Source organism: Salmo trutta, unplaced genomic scaffold, assembly GCF_901001165.1.
Source record: "Salmo trutta unplaced genomic scaffold, fSalTru1.1, whole genome shotgun sequence".
Classification (NCBI taxonomy): Eukaryota; Metazoa; Chordata; class Actinopteri; order Salmoniformes; family Salmonidae; genus Salmo; species Salmo trutta.
This window is the reverse complement of record NW_021823023.1, coordinates 42,233-59,468: the sequence shown is the minus strand read 5'-3', so window position 1 is coordinate 59,468 and position 17,236 is coordinate 42,233. Positions and strand designations below refer to the sequence as shown.

At 45.4% G+C, this 17,236-nt stretch overlaps 1 long non-coding RNA gene across 1 annotated transcript; it reads right to left on the bottom strand.

Moving 5' to 3' along the window:
* Positions 1-1,147: 1,147 nt before the first annotated feature.
* On the bottom strand, positions 1,148-1,443 carry LOC115188257 (uncharacterized). Its single transcript, XR_003876368.1, has 2 exons — positions 1,263-1,443; positions 1,148-1,200 (listed from the first exon to the last, which is right to left on the bottom strand). It is a non-coding gene; the product is annotated as an uncharacterized LOC115188257 (long non-coding RNA).
* Positions 1,444-17,236: the final 15,793 nt, after the last annotated feature.

Genomic DNA, 17,236 nt, shown 5'->3' with positions numbered 1-17,236 from the left:
GTGGTTACCAGGACAGTACCTGACCTTACACAGACCGACTGTTCCTGCTAATGCTATTCTGACATGGAAAGTCACAAGCCTTTAAACCAGTGGATTCAAAGTCGAGGTCGCTCCCCCCAAAAATTAACATATAGGGTGAATTCTACTGTAAATCTCATTTTAACTTAATAATTCCACTTCTTAAATGTGTCATATTTTTTATTAAAACTGAATAATGTTCTGTAAACGAGTTCATGACAACAAATCCAATATATGTCATTTAAAACTATGTTTAGTAAGCACAACTTTTATTTTGAAACCATCAGACCAGGGGTTCTTTCTTTTATGCCTTCTGCATCTCAGTACAAGAGGTGTCACTGCAGTCCCTGGTTTGAATCCAGGCTGCATCACATCCGGCCGTGATTGGGAGTCCAATAGGGCGGCGCACAATTGGCCCAGCATCTTCCAGGTTTGGCCGGGGTAGGCCGTCATTGTAAATAACAATTTGTTCTTAACTAACGTGCCTAGTTAAATAAAGGTTAAATACATTTTTAAAAAGCACAATGACGAAGTCTGTGGGGGACTATCGCATTCAAAAGGCGTCCATCGCGCTCTCCCAGAATTTTGCGTTCAGCCAATCGGGTTGCAGCAATCTGTTTTTCACACCTCACCTAAGGCATTTTTTAAATGTAAATGTTAAATTTAACCTTTATTTAACTAGGCACGTTAGTTAAGAACAAATTCTTATTTACAATGACGGCCTACCCCGGCCAAACCCTAACCCGGACGACGCTGGGCCAATTGTGTTGTTTAGCAACAAAACTGATGCCTGCGCAACTATGGGTCAAAACAGACCGGTTGGCTTAGACTGTTGACAACATGCATGCTATATTTAGTGTCCAATGTTTAATGAAAACAAACAAATTGGCACAATGAGCACTTGTTGTCTCATATACATGGTTACAGTTGTTGGTTATCTAGCTAGCGAATTTTAGCCATATTAGAATTGACATGAAATGAGTCAAAACAAGACATGGTATCAAAAACAAGATGAAACTAGCTCCTTCCTATTGCCAACATAGCTGTTTATTGTCATTGTTGTCAGCTATCTGGCCATCCAGATCACTACAACCCACGGACTTCTGCCTCATTAAAGCTCGTCGTTTTCGTGACATTCTCAGCTAACCCATCTATGGGTATTTATAGATCCTAGTGGACCATCTATGGGTATTTATAGATCCTAGTGGACCATCTATGGGTATTTATAGATCCTAGTGGACCACGTGTACAAATGTACCAACACCACAACAAAAACATTGCATATTCCAAAAACATCTATACCTAGCTAGAAATCAAAATGACTATGATAAGAGATTATTCTGTTTACATCAACATATTCGGTGTCTTCACAGTTAAAAACATTAGCTACTTAAGCAATAAGGCCTGAGGAGGTGTGGTATATGGCCAATATACCACGGCTAAGGGCTGTTCTCCGCACGACACACCGCGGAGTGCCTGGATACAGCCCTTAGCCGTGGTATTTTTACCATATTTTAGGGTGGCAGGTAGCCTAGTGGTTAGAGCGTTGGGCCAGTAACCAAAAGGTTGCTGGATCAAATCCCTGAGCTGACAAGGTAACAATCTGTCTTACCAGGGAACCACTGTTCCCCAGTAGGCCATCATTGTAAATAAGAATTTATTCTTAACTGACTTACCTAGTTAAATAAAGGTAAAATAAAAAAATATTAAAAACCCAGAGGTGCCTTATTGCTATTATAAACTGGTTACCAACATAATTAGGAGTAAAAATAAATGTTGTCATACCCGTGGTATATGGTCTGATATACCACAGCTGTCAGTCTTATTCCATCACCACCTTATCAATGCTACTGAGGCAAACAAAGGAGTGCTATGTGAGACCGTTCAAAACACATTCACTTGAGGATAGTTAGCAACCTAGTCATAACATGTTGAAAATGTCTATTTCAATTGCTGCTTGTTAAGAAATGAAGCTATAATTTGAGGTTGGCTAAGAAGCTAAAATAAAGCAGTAAGGTTAGCTACTAGAAAGTAGCAGAAACATTTGACCACTGGCTTAGCCTGATCCAGCCAGCTCGCTAGTACACCACTGGTGTAGCGCTGCGAGACAAAGAAATCCAAACTACAGATCTCTGGCATTTTAAAACCATCATATCAAAATGTAAATCCATCTTTACACATTCAGAATTGGCGGACAAAAAAAAAACAGACGAGGTTTCTAATTTACAACAATGTTATCGACCACAGCGCCAACAAAATCTGAGATATGATGTACAGATAGTGTTTAATAACTACCCTTCAATGCACTGACATTTCTGAACGAAGCGTCGCCTTTGAAGGAACCAGGGCAACGCTTTGTTGACAGATGTTGTTCCACTAGCAGCTTACCGACGTTACAGTAGTTAGCTACATACCTTTTGAAAAACAACCACACGTTGTCTTTTTCAACAACTGGCTCAATCTAGCCCAGGCAAGAGCTCAACGGCTAGTAGCTACCGCTAGCAGCTTACCGACGGATGCTCAAGCTAGCTATGCAGTGCGTCACTGGATGCAGAGGAAACCTGGATAGCTAGGACTGTTATTCCAAAAATACGTTACTGTAAATCTAGCTAAACAACTGAAATACCCGATAAAATGAAATGACAACCACTAAATGTACCTTGTCGTAAAGTGCGGAGACGCTGTCCTTTTGGCCCTAGGTTGTTCCCAAAGAGTAGCCACGACTCGGTCTATTTCTTCCACGGCTCTCTACGCGATTCTGAATTTCTGAAGGCTGACTTGACTTTACTCGCTGATGTCGTAGCGTTCTGTGTGACGCCCTCGCGTGAGCGCCCCTAAACCAATCAGAATGCTCTAACGGGAACAGGTGGCCAACAGTTGAGGAGCCGGAAGTGTATGCTAACAGGTTTGACGGGAACTGTAGTTCTCGGATTTTGTGTAACAGCCTATGTCAACAACCACAAAACATGATCCCAGGAAAATACCTTGACATTACATAGGACTTATGACATGTATGTTCTATTGTATTTCAACATTCACAGTGCCTGACGTCACAGTCCTTTGTATCCCCTTACTTTATTTGTTTAATTTAACCTTCATTCAACTGGGCAAGTCAGTTAAGTACAAATATTAACAATGACAGCCTGCCCTGGCCAAACCCTAACAACACTGGGCCAGTTGTGTGCCGCCCTATGGGACTCCTAATCACAGCCGTTGGTGATACAGCCTGGAATCAAACCAGGGTCTGTTGTGACACCTCTAGCACTGAGATGCAGTGCCTTAGACCACTGCGCCACTCAGGAGCCCAAATACAATTGACAACCATTCAATAATTCAGTAGGCTACCACTTAAGATTCAGTCGTAAACGGAGGGTTATAAGGTTAGGTTCTAATTGTGGGGAAAGAGTGGTGATTTTCCCATAGTATGTACATTAGTATTTTACTCACACACACACACACACACACACACACACACACACACACACACACACACACACACACACACACACACACACACACACACACACACACACACACAAAACACAAAGCCTATCATGGATGTGTGGCTCTAACTGCATTTGGCTTCCTATCAGATACTGTAAAAGTATGATAATACATTCAAACTCAATGACTACACATGTTTGATTCTGATCACCCCACTTCTGGCCCGGGACATGACGTCAGGACTCTCACTCACACACACACTCACACACACACACACACACACACACACACACACACACACACACACACACACACACACACACACACACACACACCATTGAGTGCAGAGGGCATTTATAGCTTTATGTGGTTGGGCATAAGGCCTATGATCCATTCGGACCGGTCGGCCACAGTAGCCTACAGTATGGTTACAAAACTCAGGAAGAGCATGCAGCTACACCGTAGACAGAGTATTTAAGCATTTGCTTCATTTAGCATGGTAATGATCCGGTATGAAGTGTTGTCAATGTGTGCTGTGTTGTATAGGTCCAAAGGCTGGTCCAAAGGAACATGGAGTTTTGACTGACAATCCGCCAGCTGGAAAAACAGCCCACAGCTAACCCTCCAGCCATTACCTGAACACACACACACACACACACACACACACACATACAACCCTCCAGCCATTACCTGAACACACACACACACACACACACCACACACACACACACACACACACACACACACACACACACACACACACACACACACACACACACACACACACACACACACACACACACACACCCTCCAGCCATTACCTGAACACACACACACACAGCTAACCCTCCAGCCATTACCTGTTCAGCCAGTCTGGGAAGCAGGCAGCCAGGAGTCAGGGTTAATGGAGGGTATCCAAGCCAGACTGGGGTTGTGATTGGTTGTTTCAGTAACACCTTATTTGGCCCCTACAGGTGATCCATAGTTAACAGTTAGGTTTACAGCTTGGATGGCTCAAAGTAGTCAATAAGTAAACATATGTTGCTTATCAATAAAGTTGGACTACTTCCTATCAGACCTCAGGATAAGACCCAGGTACAGATAGTTCAAAGTACAAAACTTTATTACAAAAACAGGGTGCAGGCAAACGACAAGTCAAGGGCAGGCAGAGGTCAGTAATCCAGGGCAGTGTCACAAGGTACAGAACGGCAGGCAGGCTCATGGCAGGCAGAATGGTCAAAACCGGGAAACGTAGAAAACAGGGACTAGAGAGAAAAACAGGAGCAGGGGAAAAAGGCTGGTAGGCTTGACGAGACAAGACGAACTGGCAACAGACAAACAGAAAACACAGGTGTAAATGCACAGGGGATAATGGGGAAAATGGGCGACACCTGGAGGGGGGTGGAGACAAGCACAAGACAGGTGAAACGGATCCGGGTGTGACACTTTCCTCCAAATCCCACTAAATTGATGTTGATTCTATCAGACAGTGAAATGTGTCCGTTGTCAGATCTGCTGGGTATGTCTGTATGTGATTGGAAACATAGATACCACTATGCTGACGAAGCACACAAACAAAGTAATCCAACTCATTTGGATCTGGAGGAGGAGAGAAAGCACACAGTCATGGAGGGTGGGATTTCAGAGGACTTGATTGGAAGGAAACTCAATGGCAATTAAAAAAGGTGAGAACTTAAAGGCGAGCGAGAGAGGGGGGATGAGAGGGAGAGGGGGGGGATGAGAGGGAGAGGGGGGGGGGCAGGGATGAGCGAGAGAGGACAGAGAGAGACAGAGACGGAGAGAGAGACAGAGAGAGAGACAGAGACAGAAAGGGATGAGAGAGAGAGTTCATTTCTAATAGTGTTTTGTTGATGTTGTTACCTTTGTTAATTGTTTATTTCACTTGCTTTGGCAATGTAAACATATGTTTCCCATGCCAATAACGCCCCTTTGAATTGAATTGAGAGAGATGGAGGGGAGAGGCAGGGATGACAGAGGAAGAGATATAGAGAGTCACTGCCCGAAATATAGGTTTAATACCTGTTGCTTAAGCTCCCTGTATGCTGTTATGAACACACCTCAATCTCTGATCACAATGCAATGGAACAATGAAAATAATTCTCCCATCCATTCCATCAGGGTTGGCCTTTTGCTTTCTTTCATAGCCCTTCGTTGTAAACAGAAGACTCTGCTCTCTCCCCTCTGAGAATTTCTAATGGCGCAGAAAAATAATTCCTAGAACAGATTTCTATATCTACAGTTTAACTAAATCTAAAATGGGCAGAGCATAGAAGTCAATTCTTGTCATTTTATTTCTATGAGGGCTAGTGTGGTGTCAGGGGGTGCTGTTATAAGTGTAGTATGTATGGTCCTATACAGGGGTACAGTAGCTAGTGTGGTGTCAGGGGGTGCTGTTATAAGTGTAGTATGTATGGTCCTATACAGGGGTACAGTAGCTAGTGTGGTGTCAGGGGGTGCTGTTATAAGTGTAGTATGTATGGTCCTATACAGGGGTACAGTAGCTAGTGTGGTGTCAGGGGGTGCTGTTATAAGTGTAGTATGTATGGTCCTATACAGGGGTACAGTAGCTAGTGTGGTGTCAGGGGGTGCTGTTATAAGTGTAGTATGTATGGTCCTATACAGGGGTACAGTAGCTAGTGTGGTGTCAAGGGGTGCTGTTATAAGTGTAGTATGTATGGGGGGGGGTCTATAACAATGTAGTATGTATGGGGGTGAGGCTATAACAGTGTAGTATGTATGGTCCTATACAGGGGTACAGTAGCTAGTGTGATGGCAGGGGTGTGTCTATAACAGTGTAGTATGTATGGGGGTGAGGCTATAACAGTGTAGTATGTATGGGGGTGTGTCTATAACAGTGTAGTATGTAAGGTCCTATACAGGGGTACAGTAGCTAGTGTGATGGCAGGGGGTGAGGCTATAACAGTGTAGTATGTATGGTCCTATACAGGGGTACAGTAGCTAGTGTGATGGCAGGGGGTGAGGCTATAACAGTGTAGTATGTATGGTCCTATACAGGGGTACAGTAGCTAGTGTGATGGCAGGGGGTGAGGCTATAACAGTGTAGTATGTATGGGGGTGTGTCTATAACAGTGTAGTATGTATGGGGGTGAGGCTATAACAGTGTAGTATGTATGGGGGTGAGGCTATAACAGTGTAGTATGTATGGTCCTATACAGGGGTACAGTAGCTAGTGTGATGGCAGGGGGTGTGTCTATAACAGTGTAGTATGTATGGGGGTGAGGCTATAACAGTGTAGTATGTATGGGGGTGTGTCTATAACAGTGTAGTATGTATGGTCCTATACAGGGGTACAGTAGCTAGTGTGATGGCAGGGGGTGTGTCTATAACAGTGTAGTATGTATGGTCCTATACAGGGGTACAGTAGCTAGTGTGATGGCAATGGGGGTGTGGCTATAACAGTGTAGTATGTATGGTCCTATACAGGGGTACAGTAGCTAGTGTGATGGCAGGGGGTGAGGCTATAACAGTGTAGTATGTATGGGGGTGTGTCTATAACAGTGTAGTATGTATGGGGGTGAAGCTATAACAGTGTAGTATGTATGGGGGTGAGGCTATAACAGTGTAGTATGTATGGTCCTATACAGGGGTACAGTAGCTAGTGTGATGGCAGGGGGTGAGGCTATAACAGTGTAGTATGTATGGTCCTATACAGGGGTAAGGTAGCTAGTGTGATGGCAGTGGGTGAAGCTATAACAGTGTAGTATGTATGGGGTGAGGCTATAACAGTGTAGTATGTATGGGGGTGAGCCTATAACAGTGTAGTATGTATGGTCCTATACAGGGGTACAGTAGCTAGTGTGATGGCAGGGGGTGAGGCTATAACAGTGTAGTATGTATGGTCCTATACAGGGGTACAGTAGCTAGTGTGGTGGCAGGGGGTGAGGCTATAACAGTGTAGTATGTATGGTCCTATACAGGGGTACAGTAGCTAGTGTGATGGCAGGGGGTGAGGCTATAACAGTGTAGTATGTATGGGGGTGAGGCTATAACAGTGTAGTATGTATGGGGGTGAGGCTATAACAGTGTAGTATGTATGGTCCTATACAGGGGTACAGTAGCTAGTGTGATGGCAGGGGGTGAGGCTATAACAGTGTAGTATGTATGGGGGTGAGGCTATAACAGTGTAGTATGTATGGTCCTATACAGGGGTACAGTAGCTAGTGTGGTGGCAGGGGGTGAGGCTATAACAGTGTAGTATGTATGGGGGTGAGGCTATAACAGTGTAGTATGTATGGTCCTATACAGGGGTACAGTAGCTAGTGTGGTGGCAGGGGGTGAGGCTATAACAGTGTAGTATGTAGGGTTTCACCTTTTGGGGAATATTCAAAGGTGGAAACTTTCTGTGGGAATTAACGGGAATATATGGGAATTAACGGGAATATATGCAAATTAATATTAATACCATTTAAATGTAGATGTTTTTTGCATTGGATATATTTACCATATCATATGGAGACAGACACAAACTTTTTACCTTATCATAAGTAGACAAAATTCAAATGATTAAATCCCTCCAATAGAAATTTTAAAAAACTATTTAGTTACGAATTGGACATGAATTAAATGAGTTGACTCTTCACATGGGATGATTTCACTGAACAACAAAAGAAAGGGAATATTGAATGATCCCCAATGATCCATCGCATCTCCCAAAAACGTTTTCAACATACATCTGTAAAATGATAGTCTAGAAACTAAAGCTTTGGTTGTCTTCCTCTCAGGCTTCCATGTCTTCTCCCTGGACCTCCTCAATGTCCACCTCTTGAACATCAGACTCTGAGGCCTCATCTTCACTGGCACTTTCCAACCTTGTTGAGGATGGCTCGTTGTCAGGCTCAAAAAGCCTCAAATTTGACTGGATGGCCACAAATTTTTCATCCCTTGTATCGGTCAGCCTGTTGTGTGCTTTGGTGTGTGTGTTCCCAAACAAGGACCAGTCGCGCTCTGAGGCAGCTGATGTTGGTGGGATTTGGAGGATGATGGAGGCAACAGGGGAAAGAGCCTGAGATCCACAAAGTCCCTTCCAGCAGGTGGCTGATGAGATATGTTGGCACAACTGCCATATTGCATCTCCATCCAAAGCCCTTGCTTGGAAGTGTACTTACCCAGACTACCAAGAACCTTTCCCTCATCCAGGCCAAGGTGGCGAGACACGGTAGTGATGACACCATAGGCCTTGTTGATCTCTGCACCAGACAGGATGCTCTTACCAGCATACTTGGGTCCAACATGTACTCTGCAGCGTGTATGGGCTTCAGGTAGAAGTCTTCACGCTTCTTGATGTATTTCAGAACTGCAGTTTCCTCTGCTTGGAGCAACAGTGAAGATGGCAGGGCAGTACGGATTTCTTCTCTTACATCTGCAAGCAGAGTCTGAACATCAGACAGGATGGCATTGTCTCCCTCAACCCGTGCAATGGCTACTGCTATAGATTTCAGGAGTTTGACTGCTTACCACTCTCTCCCAAAATGCATCATCCAGGAGGATCCTCTTGATGGGGCTGTCCATATCGGCCGACTGTGATATGGCCATTTTTTGGAGAGACTCCTGCCCCTCCAGGAGACTGTCAAACATGATGACAACACCACCCCAACGGGTGTTGCTGGGCAGCTTCAATGTGGTGCTCTTATTCTTCTCACTTTGCTTGGTGAGGTAGATTGCTGATGAGCCTTCACATACCTAACCATTTCCTTGGCTCTCTTGTAGAGTGTATCCATTGTTTTCAGTGCCATGATGTCCTTGAGGAGCAGATTCAATGCATGAGCAGCACAGCCAATGGGTGTGATGTGAGGGTAGGACTCCTCCACTTTAGACCAAGCAGCCTTCATGTTCGCAGCATTGTCTGTCACCAGTGCAAATACCTTCTGTGGTCCAAGGTCATTGATGACTGCCTTCAGCTCATCTGCAATGTAGAGTCCGGTGTGTCTGTTGTCCCTTGTGTCTGTGCTCTTGTAGAATACTGGTTGAGGGGTGGAGATGATGTAGTTAATTATTCCTTGCCCACGAACATTTAACCACCTGTCACGTCCTGACCAGTATAAGGGTTAATTGTTATTGTAGTTTGGTCAGGACGTGGCAGAGGGTATTTGTTTTATGTGGTTCGGGGTGGTGGTTGTTGTAGAAGGGCATTTGATTTATGTATTCCGGGGTTTTTGGGCACTGTGTCATATTCATGTATTTCTATGTTTAGTCTAGTGAATCTGTTTCTATGTTTAGTTAATTGGGGTTGGGACTCTCAATTGAAGGCAGGTGTTGTCTCTTTGCCTTTGATTGAGAGTCCTATATATTAGGTTGTGTTTGCGTTTGTATTTTGGTGGGAGATTGTTTCTTGTTTAGCGTGAGTGAGCCTAACGAGACTGTTTTGTTGATTGTGAGTATCGTTGTTTATTATTTTGGTGTTCTCTTTTGAGTTAAATAAACGTAAAGATGAGCATCCACATTCCTGCTGCATTTTGGTCCTCCATTCCCGACGACAACCGTGACACCACCCATCAGAGATGACTGCAATAAGTCTGCTTTCTCTATGATTCACTTGACCTTCACTTGAACTCTGTTGAACTCTGCATCCAGCAAATGAGTAGATAAAGCATGTCTGGTTGGAGGGGTGTATGCTGGGTGAAGAACATTCAGAAATCTCTTCCAATACACATTGCCTGTGAGCATCAGAGGTGAACCAGTTGCAATACACAGCTTGAGCAAGACATTTGTCTTGACGTGGCCCACCTACACCCAGGCTTCTCTTATCTCAGGTCGTAAATTCCTGGAGGAGACTCTCTCCACCAGTATATGCAGAAAGAGACCCATAGAGAGAACAAATGAATTTCTTTCACATCACAGAACTTGAGAACTGAACAATATCCATGTTTGGGAGAATGTGTAAACGGTCGGTGGAGAATCCAGCTACAACCAGATCTGTTTGGTACAATTTTGTGACCTCATAAAAGACAATACAGCCATTACCATAACTCTGTTTATACAGGAGCCTCTTATGAGGCTTGCATCTAATTATTGTATCAAATGAATGAGTAAAGATGAAACTATTTGTGAAATGATGTAAGGGGATGTTAACCCTGTTAATGAAAGAGAATTGTATTCCCTTTAAAGTCTAACTAAGTCATTGGCCCGCCCCCAGGAGCACAGACAGGATCTGGCTCAGGGGAGAGCCCTTTTCTACTGTTCCGAATATAACCCCCTGTTACAGCTGTCGTAGAGAGGGGACCAAAGCGCAGTGTGGTAAGTGTTCATTATATTTATTAAACAATGAAAACAGTAGAACAAAGAAAAAACCGAAAAGCCAAACAGTTCCGTCAGGTAACGAAATACAAAACAGAAAATAACTACCCACAAACACAGGTGGGAAAAGGCTGCCTAATTATGATTCCTAATCAGAGACAATGATGGACAGCTGCCTCTGATTAGGAACCATACTTGGCCCAACACAAAGAAATACAAAACATAGAATGCCCTCCCCACACCCTAACCTAACAAAATAGAGAAATAAACCGTCTCTCTCGGGTCAGGGCATGACACCCCCACCTAATAATTTCCTATCAGACCAGCTTACCTCGATTACCACGAGAGGGCTAAGGTTTGAGTAGAGACTAGCTTACCTCGATTACCACGAAAGGGCTAAGGTTTGAGTAGATTGCTGAATCTTTCAACCATACCACGTGGTTAAGCTCTGAGACTATTGATCCGACAGAATAAGAGCTACTCTTCGATACTAATTACTAGTCTGCAGCTAGACATTATGTACCCATGAATGCGAGAACCAACAACCGCCAAAACATCTATTCTATAACAACATTTCTGAATGGGACTCTGAACTATCCATTCTAACCACGGCAGAGAGAGAGAGGGCGGACAAACTCTCCAACAGGATGAACTTCCAACAGAGATCACGACGACACACTGAGCGTAAATATATATATTGATTGCAATTATTCCCGAATGAGTGAGCGTTCATGTGCAAAGGATTAGCATTTCAATTGTTATAATTATCAACTTTGTAGTGTCTTATCTTTTGCGCTGTTCTCAGTCCCTTTGTCTACCAAGCCACGATACCGGTTTAGCCCACCAGGGCACATCCCCTATCATTTCCTTGTAACCATATCTACCTTGTTTGTTTGTTATGCATTTCTGTGATTATTTAGTTAGTTAATAAATAAATGATTGAGACAATTGATGTATGGATGATTCTTAGTGAAGACTGGGTTCGTGCAGATAATCAACAATTTACGACGTTTGGAATGAGACTAACGTGAGGTTAAGAATAATTCATTAATTAGAAGACTAATTGATCAGATATTAAAATATCTGAAAGTTATATTAGGAAAATTATAACTTTGTAATCTGAATATTTTCCTTGGTGCCTCGACTTCCTAGTTAATTACATTTACCTGATTAGTTCATCACATAATAATAATTACAGAGAATTGATTTGATAAACTAACAGTCTTCAGTTTAATGATGCCAAAGACACGACACATTCATTAGCATTTCTCTAACTACGTTCTTCCATTGAGTCAAAAAAGCTTCTGATTCCAGGAGGACACTGAGTTGTTGCTATCGATAAGGTGTCTGATTCATCATTTTCACCTCGAATAGAAGTAGAGGGACTTTTGTCAGAGGTGGCTTGTTGTGAGCGCTGAGGGAACTTTATGCACTTGGCCAGATGATTCTGCATCTTTGTTGCATTCTTCACATATGATTTGGTGCAGTATTTGCAAATGTACACAGCTTTTTTTTCTACATTAGCTGCAGTGAAATGACTCCACATATCAGATAGTGCCCGTGGCATTTTCCTGTAAAGATTAGAAAAAAATGAGTAAAAAAACCCAAATACAATTCCATGTACAGATAAATAGTTAAGCAGTAAGACTAAACATCTCCTTTGTAAGATAAATGTTTTAAAATGAAACATGTATGGAAACAGGTGAATTAACACTCTTCAGTTAGCAGGCTCAAGCAAGCTAAAACCCACATGGTAGCAAAAACTAATAGCCAAAATTGTTAACAAGTTAGAAATGATTTAAACACACTTTGCTGTAGCTACTATTTACTAGTTAACAAAAAATAATGTATGTCATATAAAATATATTCACCCTACCCAGTATTGTAACTGGTTGGGGTGAATATATTTTAGACACTAACAGCTTACAGACGGTAGGCAATTAAGATCACAGTTATGAAAAATTAGGACACTAAAGAGGCCTTTCTACTGACTCTGAGAAACACCAAAAAGAAGATGCCCAGGGTCCCTGCTCATCTGAGTGAACGTGCCTTAGGCATGCTGCAAGGAGGCGTGAGGACTGCAGATGTGGCCAGAGTAATAAATTGCAATGTCTGTACCGTGAGACGCCAAAGACAGAGCTACAGGGAGACAGGACGGACAGCTGATTGTCCTCGCAGTGGCAGACCACGTGTAACACCTGCACAGGATCGGTACATCCGAACATCACACCTGTGGGACAGGTACAGGATGGCAACAACAACTGCCCAAGTTACACCGGGAATGCACAATCCCTCCATCAGTGCTCAGACTGTCCACAATAGGCTGAGAGAGGCTGGACTGAGGGCTTTTAGGCTTGTTGTAAGGCAGGTCCTCACCAGACATCACCGGCAACAACGTTGCCTATGGGCACAAACCCACCGTCGCTGGACCAGATAGGACTGGCAAAAAGTGCTCTCCACTGACGAGTCACGGTTTTGTCTCACCAGGGGTGATGGTTGGATTCACATTTATCATCAAAGAAATGAGCTTTACACTGAGGCCTGTACTTTGGGGCGGGATCGATTTGGAGGTGGAGGGTCCGTCATGGTCTGAGGCAGTGTGTCACAGCATCATCGGACTGAGCTTGTTGTCATTGCAGGCCATCTCAACGCTATGCGTTACAGGGAAGACATCCTCCTCCCTCATGTGGTACCCTTCCTGCAGGCTCATCCTGACATGACCCTCCAGCATGACAATGCCACCAGCCATACTGCTCGTTCTGTGCGTGATTTCCTGCAAGACAGGAATGTCAGTGTTCTGCCATGGCCAGCGACGAGCCCGGATCTCAATCCCATTGAACACGTCTGGGACCTGTTGGATCAGAGGGTGAGGGCTAGGGCCATTCCCCCCAGAAATATCCAGGAACTTGCAGGTGCCTTTGTGGAAGAGTGGGGTAACATCTCACAGCAATAACTGGCAAATCTGGTGCAGTCTATGAGGAGGAGATGCACTGCAGTCCTTAATGCAGCTGGTGGTCACACCTGATACTGACTGTTACTTTTGATTTTGACCCCCCCCCCCCCTTTGTTCAGGGACACATTATTCCATTTTTGTTAGTCACATGTCTGTGGAACTTGATCAGTTTATTTCTCTGTTGTTGATGCAAATATTTACACATGTTAAGTTTGCTGAAAATAAACACAGTTGACAGTGAGAGGATGTGTAAGGGCTGTCTTCAGGAATGGACCAAAATGCAGCGGAGTTAGTATTCATCTTTCAATTTAATTAGAAAGAACACTATAACAAACAAAACAAGGAAACTGACAGCCAACAGTCCTGTCAGATGCAAACACACTAAACAAGAATCAACCGACAGCCAAACAGTACTGACAGCATAACACACTGAACAGAAACAATTACCCACAACCACAAGGAAAAACACACACTACTATATAGGACTCCCAATCAAAGGCAACTCAACACACCTGCCTTCAATTGGGAGTCCAACCACCAACTCAAACCCCTCTGCCACGTCCTGACCAAAACTAATACAATTGCTCCCTCTGCTGGTCAGGACGTGACAGTACCCCCCCCCTACTGGAGCAACGAACCGCCCTTGCTGTCTCTGCCTTGTCGGTTCCCCTCTTCCCACTGGGATTCTCTGCCTCTAACCCTTTTACAGGGGCTGAGTCACTGACTTACTGGTGTTCTTCCATGCCGTCCATGGGAGGGGTGCGTCACTTGAGTAGGTTGAGCCACTGACGTGGTCTTCCTGTCTGGGTTGGCGCCCCCCCCTTGGGTTGTGCCGTGGCGGACATCTTTGTGGGCTATACTCGGCCTTGTCTTCGGACGGTAAGTTGGTGGTTGTAGATATCCCTCTAGTGGTGTGGGGGCTGTGCTTTGGCAAAGTGGGTGGGGTTATATCCTGCCTGTTTGGCCCTGTCCGGGGGTATCATCGGATGGGGCCACAGTGTCTTCTGATCCCTCCTGTCTCAGCCTCCAGTATTTATGCTGCAGTAGTTTATGTGTCGGGGGGCTAGGGTCAGTCTGTTACATCTGGAGTATTCTCTTGTCTTATCCGGTGTCCTGTGTGAATGTAAATATGCTCTCTCTAATTCTCTCTTTCTTTCTTTCTTTCTCTCGGAGGACCTGAGCCCTAGGACTACCTGGCATGATGACTCCTTGCTGTCCCCAGTCCACCTGGCCATGCTGCTGCTCCAGTTTCAACTGTTCTGCCTGCGGCTACGGAACCCTGACCTGTTCACCGGACGTGCTTGTTGCACCCTCGACAATTACTATGATTATTATTATTATTTGACCATGCTGGTCATTTACGAACATTTTAACATCTTGACCATGTTCTGTTATAATATCCACCCGGCACAGCCAGAAGAGGACTGGCCACCCCTCATAGCCTGGTTCCTCTCTAGGTTTCTTCCTAGGTTTTTGGCCTTTCTCAGGAGTTTTTCCTAGGGAGTTTTTCCCAGCCACCGTGCTTCTTTCACATGCATTGCTTGCTGTTTGGGGTTTTAGGCTGGGTTTCTGTACAGCACTTTGAGATTTCAGCTGATGTACGAAGGGCTATATAAATAAATTTGATTTGATTTGATTTAAAGGCGCAGACCCCGGAATGCAACTTAAAAAAAGAAAACGCAAAAATCCCCAATACCCCAACAAAACCAATAAACAATACCCCCTAAACAATAAGGGAGGGAAGGGAGGGTGGCTGCCGTCAACAACGGCACTGTGCTACACCCTCCCTCCCCCAACCCACCTATCCTGGAGGTGGCTCAGGTGCGGGACGTGAACCTCGCTCCACCTTCGGCGTCGTCCACTTCGGTGGCGCCGATAGCTGCGCCGGGCAGACGGGCCACTCGGGCTGACCCTGGCAGACGGACCACTCTGGCTGGGCCGGAGGACAGGCGGGCCACTCGGGCTGGGCCGGAGGACAGGCGGGCCACTCGGGCTGGGCCGGAGGACAGGCGGGCCACTCGGGCTGAGCCGGAGGACAGGCGGGCCACTCGGGCTGGGCCGGAGGACAGGCGGGCCACTCGGGCTGGGCCGGAGGACAGGCGGGCCACTCGGGCTGGGCCGGAGGACAGGCGGGCCACTCGGGCTTGGCCCGAGGACAGGCGGGCCGCTCGGGCTGGGCCGGAGGACAGGCGGGCCACTCGGGCTCGGCCGGAGGACAGGAGGGCCGCTCGGGCTGGGCCGGGGGACAGGCGGGCCACTCGGGCTGGGCCGGGGGACAGGCGGGCCACTCGGGCTGGGCCGGAGGACAGGCGGGCCACTCGGGCTGGGCCGGAGGACAGGCGGGCCACTCGGGCTGGGCCGGAGGACAGGCGGGCCACTCGGGCTGGGCCGGAGGACAGGCGGGCCACTCGGGCTGGGCCGGAGGGCAGTCGGGCCACTCTGGCAGCTCCGGGCAGTCGGGCCACTCTGGCAGCTCCGGGCAGTCGGGCCACTCTGGCAGCTCCGGGCAGTCGGGCCACTCTGGCTGAGCCGGGCAGTCGGGCCACTCTGGCTGAGCCGGGCAGTCGGGCCACCTCCAGGCTGTGTAAGGGCTATTTGACCAAGATGGAGAGTGATTGAGTGCTGCATCAGATGACCTGGTCTCCACAATTACCTGACCTCACCCGAATTGAGATGATTTGGGATGAGTTGGACCGCAGAGTGAAGGAAAAGCAGTCAACAAGTGCTCAGCATATGTGGGAAATCCTTTAAGACTTTTGGAAAAGCATTCCAGGTGAAGCTGGTTGAGAGAATGCCAAGAGTGTGCAAAGCTGTCATCAAGGCAAAGGGTGGCTACTTTAAAGAATCTCAAATATAAAATATATTTTGTTTTGTTTAACACTTTTTTGGTTGCTACATGATTCCATATATGTTATTTCATAGTTTTGATGTCTTCACTATTATTATACAATGTAGAAAATAGTAAAAATAAACAAAAACCCTTGAATGAGTAGGTGTGTCCAAACTTTTGACTGGTCCTGTATGTAAATGAGATATTTCTCTATTTCATTTTCAATAAATAAGCAAACATTTCTAAAAACTTTGTCACTATGGCGTATTGTGTGTAGATGAGTGAGAAAAAACATATTTAATCCATGTTGAATTCAGGCTGTAACACAGCAACATGTGGGCTGTGAATGCTTTCTGAAGGCACTGTGGTCCTCATCAGGTAAACAGCATCTCATTTCATATTGTTATGCAATGATGTTTTACATAATAAACTTCAACTAGATATTGTGATGGCAGAGGATGTGGCTATAACAGTGTAGTATGTATGGCCCTATACAGGGGTACAGTAGCTAGTGTGATGGCAGGGGGTGTGGCTATAACAGTGTAGTATGTATGGGGGTGAGGCTATAACAGTGTAGTATGTATGGGGGTGAGCCTATAACAGTGTAGTATGTATGGGGGTGAGGCTATAACAGTGTAGTATGTATGGTCCTATACAGGGGTACAGTAGCTAGTGTGATGGCAGGGGGTGTGGCTATAACAGTGTAGTATGTATGG